The sequence below is a fragment of the Dipodomys merriami genome, unplaced genomic scaffold (assembly GCF_024711535.1).
Source record: "Dipodomys merriami isolate MVZ:Mamm:240054 unplaced genomic scaffold, mDipMer1.0.p SCAF_192, whole genome shotgun sequence".
Lineage (NCBI taxonomy): Eukaryota > Metazoa > Chordata > Mammalia > Rodentia > Heteromyidae > Dipodomys > Dipodomys merriami.
Genome location: NW_027203293.1, coordinates 250,507 through 266,326, shown reverse-complemented (window position 1 = coordinate 266,326; position 15,820 = coordinate 250,507). Strand labels below are relative to the sequence as shown.

The window sequence follows — 15,820 nt, the reverse complement described above, 5'->3', positions numbered from 1 at the left end:
CCCTAAATCTGTACTACTGCCCACAGGGCCTCAATGATAGATGTCTTTCTGAGTTCTGCAGGGGATTGGCAGGTCTTGTCCTTGAGTACTGCCCCTAACCCTTTCATGGTGCCATGAAAGCCAGAGCTTATTCAGATTGTAGTTGGGAAGCTTGTATTTCCTAAGACAAATCAAAGGCTGTATTTTGGTTTTGTTCAGGATAAAATTGCAAGACTTCTCCAGTTAATGATTTTTGTTTTCAAACATTGGGGGAGTAGAATTGAGCTAACTTTTCCAGGTGGCGGTTATAAGGTTCTAAACAACTCAGCTTTTACCCAGCCACGCTAATTAAATGAAGAAAAACTTGAAACAGTAGAGCAGCCAGGAAAAATTGATCCCTGGCTTTCGTAATCTGTGGTGTTCCTTTTCTGACTGGGACATGGGTGCCTGAAGCTTGGACTGGAGTGGATTCTGAAAGAGCAGAAGTCCAAAAAACTAAGATGATTATTTTTTCCATGAGATATGTAATGCAAAATATAAGTACTGGAGCTCTGGATTTCTGGATAAGTTAAGGCTTCATTTTGAAGTTCCAGAGGCTGGCTTCCCATATTAGAAATATGGCAGCTTAGTCTGGACCTGTAGCTCAAGCAGGTAGAGTGTGAGGCCCGAGTCCAAGCCCCATTAAGGGGTTGGGGTGGGGGAGACGGAAGCTTAAGCCAATAAAAAATGTGTGAAGACTTGTTTCTGTCTCTTAGGATCCAGTGCTGTCTCAGAATTTTTATTTTTAGATCTCTGAGTAGCAAGGCCTACCTCCCTGGTGGCCTTGTCTAGGAGCTGTTGGGAGATTTTCACTTCGTGTCTCAGAGTGGCTTGGTGGCATGCATGCACTCTAGGATACAATTATCCAGCCATACATAAACTAAAGTTTTCATGTTTGTCTGATCTAAAGTAGACAAAGTAAAATCATGTTTTCTGTATGATCATGCCAATTTTTTCAAGTGCAGGCAGCAGGACATTTTCTCTCCTTTGTATAGAAAGGAGATTTTTTTTTTTTTTTTGGATTGGTCGTGGGGCTTGAACTCTGGGCCTGGGCACTGTCCCTCAGCATTTCAGCGCCACTTCCGGTTTTCTGGTGGTTTATTAGAGATAAGAGTTTCCTGCCAGGGCTGGCTTTGAACCGTGATCCTCAGATCTCAGCCTCCTGAGTAGCTAGGATTACAGACGTGAGCCACAGGTGCCCAGCTTTCTTTTTTTAAAGCCCATTCCTTACCTTGTCTCCCAGGCCCACCTTTCCCCCCTCCCCCCCTCCGTCCCTGTGTCCCTAACTCTTCTTTATGGCCTTCATGATTCTTTGAGTTCTTTATCTTTGCTATTTACCCAGTAGAGATGGGCAGAGTGAGGAGGGAAAGAGATGAACACGACTTACTGACTGCATCCTCTGATGTGCGTCACTGTCCTAAGTATTTCCACTATATTTTTGTCACTCAAAATTTGGTGTAGAAAGTAGCTTCCAGCCTTGCATTGGACAGGTAATGGCAAATATTTGAGGGTAAAGCCTTGGAGAGTACAATGAATCTCTGCTAGGTCCACCTGGGAAGCCCAGCCAGATGATACCACAGCTGTCCTGAGTACAGGCAAGAATATTACAAGAGGTAGAAAAGGGATGAATACTTATTGAAGCTTCTCACCAGCCCCAAGTGAGGTATTTTCTCTTAGATCCCAATCTACACTGATGAGGCATCAGAAAAGTTTAGGATATTTGTACATTGATAAACTGTGAGATAAGATGGCATTGTCCATCACATGTTGACCTGTCCCCATTTTGGATGAATTCCCTGAGAATATGGTCTTTTTGCCGGCCTTATATGAATGTCTAGTCTGGGCAGGTGAAGAGTGTTGTCATCAAAATGATCCTTAAGTTTCAGATCCTGATCTTCTATCATAACTTTTACTTTTACTCTCTAGTGAGTTTGTGTAGGCGAGGTGTGTTAAAATGTACACTGTGTCTTGTGACCTGGAATAATGGATTCTGTGGGGGTGGGGGGTGAGAGGGTAGGGGTGGGATTTCCAGTGGTGGGATACAGGGACTATGTGCAGTCTTGTCATTTTTTTTGTTTGTTTGTTTTTATTGTGAGAATACCGTGCAGAGGAGTTACAATTACATGGGCAAGATAATGGGTACATTCCTTATCAAGCATTGTTGCCTTCTCTTTGTTTCCCCTTTCCATCCCTTCCCATACTCCCCCCACCTCCCCCCACCCGATCCTCCCCCCCCACCAAAGTTGTAACATTCGTTTTTTGACATAACGACTTGTACATCTCATTGTTGCAATGGGTCCACCTGTATCCCTAGCTAAACAATTTGTTTTTGCCCTTCCCCTCCACAAATTATACCAACATCAAATACAGTGAAAGCAGGGGTTATAGTGTGGTGGACGGATATACAAAGCAACATAGAAATCATCTTAAAAATGTGTTAGAAACAATTGCATGAAAGAAAAAAATTTGAATACATATCTTGGGCTTAATTCCCCTACCATCAACTTATCTGACCTTTTCTGCTTGACTCAGACATATACTAGTTATTGCAAATAAGGGAAACCATGGGACCTATGTTTCTTTGGGCCTGGCTTACTTCATTTAATATAATTTTTTCCAAGTCTTTCCATTTCCTTACAAATGGGGCAATGTCATTGTTTCTGATGGAGGCATAGAATTACATTGTGTATATATACCACATTTTCTTTTTTTTTTATTGTGAAAATACTGTACAGAGGGGTTACAATTACATGGGCAAGATAATGAGTACATTTATTATCAAGCATTGTAGCCTCCTCCTTTGTTTCCCCTTCCCATCCCTTCCCATCCTTCCTCCCACCGCCCCTCCCACCCAATCCCCCCCCCCCCCGCCCCGCAACCAAAGTTGTAAAGTTCGTTTTAGACATAACAGCTTGTACATCTCATTGTTGCAATGGGTCCACCTGTATTCCTAGCTAAACGATTTGTTCTTCCCTTCCCCTCCACAAATTATACCAGCATCAAATACAGTGAAAGCAGGGGTTATACCATGGGGGAGGGACATACAAAGCAACAAAGAAATAATCTTATAAATGTGTTAGAAACAATCCCATGAAAGAAAAAAAAAACATTTGAATACATATCTTAGGGTTCATCTCCCTAACATCAACTTATCTGACCTTTTCTGCTTGACTCAGACATATACTAGTTATTGCAAATAAGGGAAACCATGGGACCTATGTTTCTTTGGGCCTGGCTTACTTCACTTAATATAATTTTTTCCATGTCTTTCCATTTCCTAACAAATGGGCCAATGCCATTCTTTCTGATGGAGGCATAGAATTCCATTTTGTATATATACCACATTTTCTTTTCTTTCTTTCTTTCTTTTTTTGGGTCCGGTCGTGGAGCCTGAACTCTGGGCCTGGGTGCTGTCTCTCAGCTCTTCAGCTCAAGGCTAGCACTCTACCACTTGAGCCACAGAGCCACTTCTGGCTTTTTTCTTTTTGCTTATGTGGTGCTGAGGAATTGAACCCAGGGCCTCAGGCATGCAAGGCAAGCGCTCTACCACTGAGCCACCTTCCCAGCCCCATACCACATTTTCTTGATCCATTCATCTACTGAGGGGCATCTGGGTTGGTTCCATATATTAGCTATGGTAAATAGTGCTGCAATAAACATAGATAGTTGTGCTGGTAGCTTTAGTGTGGTCTTGTTTGTGAACATTTGGGTAAATGCCCAAAAGAGGGATTGCTGGGTCATAGGGGAGCTCTATGTGGAGTCTTTTGAGGAACCTCCATACTGCTTTCCAAAGTGGTTGAACAAGTTTACACTCCCACCAACAATGCAGTAAGGTTCCCTTCTGTCCACATCCCATCCAACATTTGTTGTTATTAGAGGTCTTGATTATAGCCATTCTAACTGGGGTGAAGTGGTATCTCAATGTTGTTTTGATTTGCATTTCTTTTATGGCTGAGAGGTTGAGCATTTATTCATGTGTCTATTGGCCATCCTTCTTTCCTCTTCAGAGAAGTTTCTCTTTAACTCTTTAGTCCACTTATTTATTGGGCAGTTGTTTCTTTTGAAGATTAGTTTTTGGGGAATTTAATTTTTTAATTTCCAGATATATTTTAGATATGAGACCCTTGTCCGTTGTATGACTAGTGAAGATCTTCTCCCAACCATAGGCTTTCTATTGATCTTGCTAGCTATGTCCTTTGCCATGCAGAAGCTCTGCAATTTCATGCAATCCCATTTGTCCAGCCTTTCTTTGGTTTGTTGTGATTCTGGGTCTCTATTAAGAAAATTTCGGCCTGTGCCAAGGAGACCTAGGGTTTCTCCTATTCCATCCTGTAATGTTTTCAGAGTGTCTGCTTTGACTCTGAGGTCTTTGATCCATTTGGAGTTGATTCTGGTGCAGGGTGATATATAAGGATCTAGGTTTAGTTTTCTACAAGTAGTTAATCAATTTTGCCAGCACCATTTACCAAAGAGGCTGTCTTTCTTCCATCCTATTTTTTTTAGCTCCCTTATCGAAGATGAGATGGCTATATGTTGTTAGGTTCATTTCTGGGTTTTCAATTCTATTCCATTGGTCCTGAGGTCTGTTCTTTTGCCACTACCAAGCTGTTTTGATTACTATGGCTTTGTAGTAGAGTTTGAAATTTGGTATTGATATTTCTCCAGCACTGTTCTTTCTGTTAAGGATCGTTTTTGCTATTCGGGGTCTTTTATTGTTCCATATGAATTTTGGATTGCCTCTTCTATTTCCTTGAAGAATGAGGTTGGAATATTGATAGGTATTGCATTGAATTTGTAGATAGCCTTGGGAAGTATTGCAGTTTTCACGATGTTGGTCTTTCCAATCCAGGAGCATGGCAGTTTTTGCCACTTTCTAAGTTCTGTTTTGATTTCCTTTTTCAGGTTTTTAAAGTTTTCATCATAGAGGTCCTTCACTTCTTTGGCTAAGTTAATTCCTAGTTATTTTATTTTTTGTGGGGCTATTATGAATGGAGTTGCTTTCCTAATTTCAGCCACACTTTTCTCATTGTTGGCATACAGAAAAGCCATTGATTTTTGAGGATTAATTTTATACCCTGCTACTTTGCCAAAGTTTTGAATCACCTTGAGTAATTTGGGAGTGGAGTCCATGGAATTCTTTAAATACAAGATCATGTCATCTGCAAAGAGGTAGAGTTTTACTTCTTCTTTCCCTATTTGGATCCCCTTTATGTTTATATCTTGTCTTATTACTGTAGCTAGGCATTCTAATACTAGATTGAAGAGCAGTGGAGAGAGTGGACATCCTTGTCTCATTCCTGAGTTTAGAGGAAATGGCTTTAGTTTTTCACCAGTGAGTATAATGCTGGCTGTAGGTTTGTCATAAACAGCCTTTATTGTATTGAGGAATGTTCCATAGATTCCTAATTTTGTCATTTCTTTACATTTCATTCAGATGATCTCTCTCTCTGTCTCTCTTTCTCTCTCTCTCTCTGTCTCTGTCTCTCTGTCTCTCTGTCTCTCTGTCTCTGTCTCTCTCTCTCTCAATACTTGGGCTTGAACTCAGGGCTTTGCATTCTCACTTGGCTTTTTTTTTTTTTTTTGCTTAAGCCTGGCACTCAACCACTTGAGGCATACTTCTACTTCTGGCTTTTTGCTGGTTAACTGGAGATAAGAGTCTCACAGGGCTGGGTGCTGGTGGCTTACACCTGTAATCTTAGCTACTCCTAGCTACTGCGATCTGAGGATCACAGTTCAAAGCCAGCCCAGGCAAGAAAGTCTGTGAGACTCTTATTTCCAATTAATCACCAGAAAACTGGAAGTGGCACTGTGGCTCAAGTGATAGAGCGGTAGCTTTGAGCTGAAGAGCTGAGGGAGAGCATCCAGGCCCAGAGTTCAAGACTCACTACTGATAAAAAAATAAAAAGAGTCTCACAGACTGGCCTCAAACCTTGACCCTCAGATCTCAGCCTCCTGAGTAGCTAGGATTATAACTATGAGCCACCACTACCCAGCCAGTTTCCATCTTTTATAATCAATGTACAAGAAAATCACAGAGAATTTTCTGGAAGATGATGACCACACTGTCTCCCACTTTCACTTTGTTTTCAACATAGCCTTTCTGTTCCTTCCAAGGGGAAAAGATTGACTCTGTGTGTGTGTGTGTGTGTGTGTGTGTGTGTGTGTGTGTGTGTGTGTGTGTGTGTGTGTGTGTGTGTTTGTGTGTTTGTCCTCAGATATTCATAGTCTGTCTCTTGCTGGTAGCATCCCAGAACAAACAATAACCAGGGAGGAAGAGGAGGCCTGGGTGCTTGTGTAAACCTCTGTTAAAATTTTCTTTTCCTTTCTGTTGGTTGTGGGGCTTGAACTAAGGTTTGGGGGCTGTCCATGGGCTTTTTCACTCAAGGCTAGTGCTCTACTACTTTGAACTACATTGCCACTTCTGGTTTCCTGCTGGTTAATTGGAGATAAGACTTTCCTGCTAGGCTGGCTTCAAACTGCGACCCTTAGATCTCAGCCTCCTGAGACTATAGACATGAGCCACCAGCACCCAGCTCTGTTGACACTTTCTAAAGAAAAAATATAACATTAAAGCTTGTAGACTGTGAGTTAGTAGCTTAGATGAAAATCCTAAAAATAATAATGGAGCATTCTGCCGGGCTCTGGTGGCTCACACCTGTAATCCTAGCTATTTAGGAGGCTGAGATCTGAGGATCATGGTTCAAAGCCAGCCCAAGCAGGAAAGTCTGTGAGACTCTTATCTCCAATAAACCACTAGAAAACTGGAAGTGGCACTGTGGCTCAAGCGGTAGAGTGCTCGCCTTGAGTTGAAGAGCTGAGGGATAGTGCCCAAGCCCAGAGTTCAAGCCCCACGACCGACCAAAAAAACAAGCAAAACAAACAATAATGGAACATTCTTTGAAGAAGCTGTTGTGATGATAGAAAAGATTCTACGGTGTGGGAACATGTGATAATTCAACTCCATGTTGATAAGTAGTTTAGGATATCTTGGCTCTATGTAAAGTAGTACAGTGAGACCAAAGGAGGCTATTCTTAGGAGAGGAACACAAAGGTACAATGCCTATGTACATCTGATCATATAAAATAATATTGAAGTGAACGCCAGGAAAAAAACAAGTTGTAGTGGAGTCTCATCCAATCTGTCATAATCAATTCTTTTTACTAGAGCACAAAAGTAACACTTGATAAAAAATGATGTTTAACTAAACTAAAAAAAATTTCACAGCAATGATAAATTGTCAAATAATAAAAAAAGCATTATTTTGCAATTTAATTTTTTTTATTTAAATTTTATTTTATTTGAGAGCATACTGTACAGAGGGGTTACAATTACATTGGCAGGATAATGCATACATTTCTTACCAAGCATTGCAGCCTCCTCCTTTGTTTACCCTTCACCTCCCTTCCCAGCCTCCCCCCTCCCCTGCAATTTAATTTTTTTATTGTGAAAATACTGTACAGAGAGGTTACAATTACATGGGCAAGATAATGAGTACATTTCTTATCAAGCATTGTAACCTCCTCCTTTGTTTCCTCTTCCCATCCCTTCCCATCCTTCACCCACCCCCCAACCCTCTCCTCCCTCCCCGCCCACACCAAAGTTGTAAAGTTCATTTTCGACATAACGACTTGTACATCTCATTGTTGCAATGGGTCCACCTGTATCCCTAGCTAAAGATTTGTTTTTCCCCTTCCCCTCCACAAATTATACCAGCATCAAATACAGTGAAAGAAGGGGTTATATTATGGGGGAGGGACATACAAAGCAACAAAGAAATAATCTTATAAATGTGTTAGAAACAATCCCATGAAAGAAAAAAAATTTGAATACATATCTTAGGGTTCATCTCCCTAACATCAACTTATCTGACCTTTTCTGCTTGACTCAGACATATACTAGATATTGCAAATAAGGGAAACCATGGGACCTATGTTTCTTTGGGCCTGGCTTACTTCACTTAATATAATTTTTTCCAAGCCTTTCCATTTCCTAACAAATGGGGCAATGTCATTCTTTCTGATGGAGGCATAGAATTCCATTGTGTATATATACCACATTTTCTCGATCCATTCATCTACTGAGGGGCATCTGTGTTGGTTCCATATCTTAGCTATAGTAAATAATGCTGCAATAAACATAGTTGTGCTGGTAGCTTTAGTGTGGTCTTGTTTGTGATTGTTTGGGTAAATGCCCAAAAGTGGGATTGCTGGGTCATAGGGGAGCTCTATGTGGAGTCTTTTGAGGAACCTCCATATTGCTTTCCAAAGTGGTTGAACAAGTTTACACTCCCACCAACAATGTAGTAAGGTTCCCTTCTGTCCACATCCCCTCCAGCATCTGTTGTTATTAGAGTTCTTGATTTTAAAAACGATGGTTAGATGCCACGAAGTAGGTGGCATTGCCTTAACCATTTGCGTGTTGTCAGGCCCAAGGGCCTCTTCCATCCTTGTCAGGGGGAGTGCTGACCCCTTCTCTTTTCATACAACACTATTTTGCAATTTAATTACAACATATTTTTTGTTTCTTAGTAATGAGTTAAAACAATGTTACATCTTAGATAGAATCTTGGGTCCAAAGAAATATGCTGTGCATAATACGCAATAAAAAAATACCACTGGTAAATGTAAGAACAGAGAAATTTGACAATCAACAATGTAATCAAAATAAGATGGGTCTAAAATCTTCTGTTTCTCACAAGAAAATACACATTTTCTGTTTATGCAGTAAAAGCATCTATCATATATTTGCCTATAAGGAAATTCTTAGAAATTGAAGTGGAATTTTAAAAAATCATATTCTTGGATCACAGTCCAATAACAACACTTACAACAAAATTATTCTCACTGCTGCTCTTGCCCAAAACTTAGCTACTTGAAAATTAAGACTTTTCAAGATAACTTTTGTAATAAAGGAGAGATCAAAATCAAAATGACAAAAATTGACAAAACCCAGAATATGCAAAAAGAAAGATATTTTGATATATGAGAAAATATAGATTAAAATGCATTTGACAATGTGTTAAAAATCTATACACACATAATGATCTCTTACAAGTTTAACAAAAGAAAACAAAAATCAGTAAAAGGGGGAAAAAATAGCAATACAGAATTGCAAATATTACTGTCCAGAAACATAAATAAGTGCTTAAATTAAAAAAATGAATGGCTACCACATAATATTTGTCATATAAATTTGTCTTGTATAAATCCCATCTTAGAATGAAACAAATAAAACCCTGTTTCCTTGCATACACTAAGCATGCAAGGAAATCCAAATTGCTACTAGAAAGATGAGTTACTTACCTTTTTAGAAAAAGTGGAAAATAAAAAGTGTTTTATTGTAATAAAACACCCTCACCTTTCAAATCAGCAATCTTCAAAACACGATCTCATAGGCATATATTCTGTAGAAATTAAGAGTTTAAGTCAACATTATATATTGCTGCATTATTTATGGCACAAAAGTGTGGAGGCAAAATGAATGTACAACAGTTAAGCACTGGTTGAATTTTATCAGGGCTTCAGGATTTAGTACAGGAAATAGAAAGTACTCGATGCATTTTGAGCAGAAAGAGATTTACACAAAGACTTATGGGCTCGCATAACCATTTGGGAGAGTTGTGACTCCGAAGACAGCATTAAATGACCCAGTGGGAGAGGTACCTTCTCTGAGGCCATGCCTAAGGTTATACTAAGGTCAAAGGCTGTCCTTGCTGTGCCAGAGATGACACAAAGCCCTCCCAGGATCGGGAACTTAACCTTTACTCTGTGATACCTGGGAGGCTAGAGAGTGGTCGTAGGAGTAATCTAAAAGGAGAAACAGCCCAAGGGAAAGGAAATGATCTCAGCCTCTTTTGCTTATCTGCCTTAGGTGAGGGTCAGATAATTGGTGATAGTGATTTGCATCGTGAGCCCTGGCACCCAGGGCATCTGGGATATAAAGATATTTGCTTCTCAATCACTCTTCCTCACATGAAAATGGAATGGAGAGAATGGATCAGTTTATAGAAATTAACATATGTAATCATTGTGAAGAATGAATTAGAGCTACATGGGCTGATGTGGAAGTATGTCTGAGAGGTATTTTGAATGCTAAGGAAGATGCAAAGAACTATGTGTAAGACGATTTTAAGCAGTTGTTCTACCACGTGATCCATGTTCTCAGGCTTTGCAAATGATTTTAGACAAATCACAACCCTTCCTTTTTTTTTGGCGGGGGGAGGTCCAGTCGTGGGGCCTGAATCTGGGCCTGGGTGCTGTCCCTCAGCTCTTCAGGTCAAGGCTAGCGCTCTACCACTTGAGCCATAGTGCCACTTCCGGCTTTTTTCTTTTTGCTTATGTGGTGCTGAGGAATCGAACCCAGGGCCTCAGGCATGCAAGGCTAGTGCTCTACCACTGAGCCACCTTCCCAGCCCCCACAACCCTTCTTGTTTGGAAGGCGTGGGTATGGTGAAAATGAACAAATGAGGTGAAAAACATACTATTGAAACATCTCATCCGGTAAGACAAAATTGTATTTATGTAAATTGTATGTGTAATTTGATAAATGCAGGGAAATGTATGGAGTACTATAAGTTAAGACTCTCGTATGTGTCTGTGTATATGTATGTGTTGGAACTGTTGTGAAGAAAAGCGGTGGAGAAGGGGAAGAAGGAGGAGGAAAATGTGGAGGAAGTTAGCAAAAGGAGATGTATTATTCAATTTTGAATCATTGTAAAAATTACTTGAGATATTAACTCATAAGGAGGAAGGGTTTATGTTGGCCCCTAGCTTCAGAGCTTTTGGTTTGTGGTCAGTTGGTTTGTTGTACTGGGGTCTATGACGAGGCCCCGTATCATGGCAGAGTGTGTAGCAGTAGATCAGACAGGAAGCAAAGGAAAGAGAAGGGACTGAAACCCAACATCCCCTTCAAGGGCACACTCCCAGTGACTTAATTTGTCCTCTCAAAGTTTCTACCACCTCTCAACAGACTTTAACACATGGGCCTTTGTTGGGGTCAGGGAAGCTCAGATCTAAACAAATTTTATTTATTTATTTATTTTTATTTTTGGGTCCTGTCGTGGGGCCTGAACTCTGGGCCTGGGTGCTGTCCCTCAACTCTTCAGCTCAAGGCTAATGCTCTACCACTTGAGCCACAGCACCACTTCCAACTTGTTTATTTTCTGCTTATGTGGTGTTGAGGAATCAAACCCAGGGCCTCATGAATGCAAGGCAAGCACTCTACCACTGAGCCACCTTCCCAGCCCCTCTAAACAAATTTTAAAAACACATTTCTCTAAAAACTCACATATGTACATGATACTGCTGATACAAAGTTATGTATTTATGTGTAATAACTATGATAGTCTAAAAACGAATATTTGAAAATATTTGGTGATTGGGAGGGTAGAAGAATTTGTTATAGGAATGGTCTCCGGGATGCCATTATGATCCTTGAGTAGCCTTCCCTCTCTTTGTCCCTGGCCTGGTCATGTGATTTGCTTTGGTCCATGGGACAGGTATGATGCAGGTAGAAGATTGTATCCAGGTGTGGAATTGCCCTGCTGGAATGCTGACATCACACACAGGGATCTGCTGGATATACGTTTCCAAGCTGGAAGTCAGCACTGACTATCAACAAGGGCCTTGAAGCCATTGTACCACTCTACTCCATGTGACTAGATTCACACAAGTGGTCTTCACTGAGACTAGAAGAGCCTTCCACTGAGCCCTGCTTAAATCACTAACAGAATCTTGAGGCCACAGTCATTCTGATGGGAAAATAGTGGGGCTAGTTGTGCATATTTCAGGCTGTGGTCCCACAGCTCTGTGAGATGGGCTCACTTCTGTGTTGCATGGAAAAGGAACCATAGGCAATTCAGAAATGATGGGGGTGGTTGTATTGCAGTTATTTGTTCACAAAGCTGTGACTGCTCTGCAGACTGCATTCTGGCAACCCCACACTCTATGACTCAGGTACATCGCATTTGTGTACCCATCCATCCAGATAGCCAGGATATAATCAAGTGAAAAAAGTCAAGTTGCAGAATGATGTGTAGAGTAAGATTTATTTTGCCGGAAACCTTAAGCAAACCCTACAAAGTCTCCTTGTGTGGATGTGTATGTCTGAGGAGAAAGTTCAGGAAAAGTACCTGCTATCTAGATGCCTCACAAGAGTGGATCATTGACTGTAAGCATGTGAGGTAAGGTGTGATGAGATGAATGGATGTTTTATATGCTTTTATTTGTTTTATGTCTTACAAGAATACAACTTTCTGAACCTTGGAAAAATAAATAAGGAAAACACAGTGCCTTCACCTATCTGTCCAGCAGGGCTGAAAGACCTTATACAGCGAATAATGCTATCCAGAGAAATCAGCAGAGATGCTGCTCTGAGTCTGCCAAAAGCCACCACCGGAGGTGGCTGGCCTTTGCTCTGGGCAAAGTGGTGGACAGTGGTGACAGAAGGGAGGTATGTGCTGAGATTATTGTTTGCTTTGGATCTTTCCCCTAGGTTTGGGTTTTCTGAAGGCAGAAGGGAGGTCTGAGGATTTTGGTCCTTGCACAGTAGCCCGGATATCTAAAAGTCATAAAAGTTATCCATCTTGACTGCTCTGACTAAACCCCAGGGGGCTGAGCCTGTGCTCTTGGGGATGATTGTCGATAGCACAGAACACACACCATCACATCTGGACCTGCCGTGAGGTTGTTCCATCATTGTCTGAGGATGGTGGGAAGCTCTGTTGGAATCTGTGAGAAACCATACTCGCTGGAATGTGAAATTTCTTCTTTTCTCTGCAGAAAAACCTCTCTTGATTGATCATTCCAGTTGTTGTGAGATGGAAATCATTTGCAAACAAGGTTTGCTGAATAGCACAGCAATTCTAAAAAAAAAGGTTCTATAGAGCCTCCACCAGCAACTCCCTATGAGCCAGTGAGTCTGGGCAGTGAATGCAAGATGAGCTGTTGTAGAATGTTCTAGCCAATTCGTTGGCCCTTGGACATTTGGCTGTACCTTCTCAGCAAGGCCAATAAAAGCAACCTAAAAGAAATTGCTCTCATCCCAGACAACAAATGCATGTGCCATGTGCTCACTGGGCATTGTGATGACAAAGTTGCATCGTCACAGGAAAATAGATCCTAGCAACTCCTTCAAGAAAGAAGACAGGGAACAAAGAAAGAAAGAAAGGAAAAAACAAAGAGAGAGAAAAAAAGAGTCTAAGTAGCCTAATGGTGGTGGTTTATGCCTATAATCCTAGCTAATCAGAAGGCTGAGGATCACAGTTCCAAGCTAGCCCAGATAGAAAAGCCTGTGAATCTCTTATTTCCAATTAAACAGCTCAAAGCTAGAAGTGAAGTTATGGCTCAAGTGGGGAGAGTACCATCCGTGAGGGAAACAGCTGAGGAAGCATCCAAAGCCCTGAGTCCGTGCCCCAGTGTCCTTCTGCCCCCAAGAAAAGAATAGTATTATTTGTAATAATCTAATCATTTCACACATGTATTATTTTTCACTAAGCATTTCTTGATTTCTTAATGAGAAGGCAGAGTCAGATTACACTGAATTCCTATACCCAAAGTTCCTAGACCTGAGGGTCTTGGATTTTTCCTTGAGGTGAGAAAAGGTTCAATTAATGTGTGCTCCCAATCTTAGTGATTGGTTGGCTCAGTGGAAATAGGCCTGATCATGGAGAGGCAGAAGGTAGCAGTCCCTGAGGACAGGCTGGGACAGAAGCACTAAGAACAGCATCTTGTTAGCTGCATGCTGTGCGAGAGGGGCCTTCAATCAGTGAGTCTGAGCTCTCTCTGTTAGCCAGGCTCTACTTTCTGCATGAAGGTGCTGCTGGTCCGTAGCATTTATTTCCCCGTTATCCACTCATACAGTGCTGATGACAGTCTTTCATTAATCCCTTGAGAGGACTTCTTTGGCTCCAACAACATCACAGAGAAAGGGAACTGAGCTGCTGATTGGGGAGGACAGGCACATAATCGCTCAGCTTGTATTAGCGCAGAGAGGGAAAGTGACAAGTCTGCAGTTCGTGTTCTTGCAGAGATGATGAGCTGTCTCAAACCAGCAATTTGGCTAAAAAAGAGCCTGCAAGACTCCAAGTAATTTTGTCACTTTATGTTCTCCTCCTCTTTCTTAAGTGTGAATGCAAGTTTGCAGTTGAATTTCAGATGTTCTGAAATCACTTTTCCTGGCATTCATTGAACGTTACGTTGGAAGCAAGATGCTAAGTGCAGTATATATTTCTTCAGCACCCTAGTGAATCTTGGAACAATGTGTGTGTGTGTGTGTGTGTGTGTGTGTGTGTGTGTGTGTGTGTGTGTGTTTCTGTTACTTGCTCTACTTTGGCTTTAAAAACTCCTGACCCGGAAACCATCTCATCTCATTGAGTTCTTGAAGTTTTTGGTTAAATTATTGCTACTCCACCCACCTTGCTGCTTGTGCCCAGATTTTTAAATTAAGAGGCAAATGAATTTTCTCTGGAATCAAGTGAAGAGTGTCTGATTTTAGGATTTTGTTCTGGGATTCTTTTTATTTCTCCAGTGGTGGGGTTTGAACTCAGAGTCTAGGCATTGTCCCTTAGCTTTTGCTCAGGGCTGGCAATCTGAGACTCAAGAAACACTTCCATTTCTGGCTTTTTTTTGCTAGCTAATCTCATGGACTTTCCTACCTGGGAGGCTTACAAAAGGTATCCTCAGATCTCAGCCTTCTGAGTAGCTAGGACTACAAGCATGAGCCACTGGCTTGTGCTGACAGTCTTTAAGGTTGAAAAAGACCCTATTCACAAAAGAAAGTATTCAGAACAGTTGATCAGGAGAAAGATTCAGAGGATATGATATTTTAAAAAGTAAGACTTAAAAATCCCATAGGTTGCAAAGGGTGATGTTTTGGGTCAAGGAAAAACCATAGCTGTCTAAAGGAGAAATTGCCTATGGAATTCTGGCCACGTTGAAAATGAGGGTCAGCAGACAGATTAGAGAATGAGCAGCCACTTTCAGGAAACAGAATGACAAAGTAATGGACTGATGGCCAGATGTCTTTTTGAGATAATACAGCCTTTTAGAAACGGCAGTCTTAAAAAGATCATCACAATTCAGGATAGGTTGATGGATGTGGATATCATTCATCTTTTCCGGGGTAAAGAATGGAATACTAGGCAAGCATGTCCTAACTAGGGAAAGGATTATGTTTGTATGGACTAAATGAAGGGGTCTGAGCCCTGCTCCCCCTGTTCTGTGTCTCCCACAAATATGCCCATGTACACTCAGGTCCCATCGGGTGTTTAAAAAGTGTTTCCCAAATGCCAAGGAGATGGTGTGTTGTCCTCAGTCTTCTTTGACTCTTTTTGCATTTGAGCACTTAATTATTTGTATTGGAGCTAGACATTTACTGGAACTAGTAGAAAGAACGCCCCCTAGCTGCAAGAAAGAGCCAGTTCAAGAGGCAATCAGCTGTTGCAATGATTTTTGCAGAACTAAGACTGGCTGTGAGGACCAGGAATTGCACCATGAAAAGCCCACATCAACTCCTTGCTGCTGTCAATAATGGTAATTATAGTTATAGAGCACTGTCCCCTGAGGAGTCCAAAGCACTTCATAGATGCTGTCACATTGATCCTTGTAACATGAGTGTAACAAGAGAGGAGTGGATGGAGAACTTCACCTAGGGAGGCCTAGATGGCTTGATTCATGGGGGACAGGTGATGGTACAGTTTTAGGATTTCTGATGTGCTGTGCTAACCACCGTTCTCATATCTTCCTTTCTCAATAAGGACGTCAACAATAGAGGTATCTACAGACTGGTGTCTCCAAAATGGAA

At 41.3% G+C, this 15,820-nt stretch overlaps 1 non-coding gene across 1 annotated transcript; it reads right to left on the bottom strand.

The window, feature by feature from the left end:
* Window positions 1–8,381: 8,381 nt before the first annotated feature.
* LOC138831343 (U6atac minor spliceosomal RNA) lies at window positions 8,382–8,507 on the bottom strand. The gene has a single exon (XR_011373256.1). It is a non-coding gene; the product is annotated as a U6atac minor spliceosomal RNA (small nuclear RNA).
* Window positions 8,508–15,820: the final 7,313 nt, after the last annotated feature.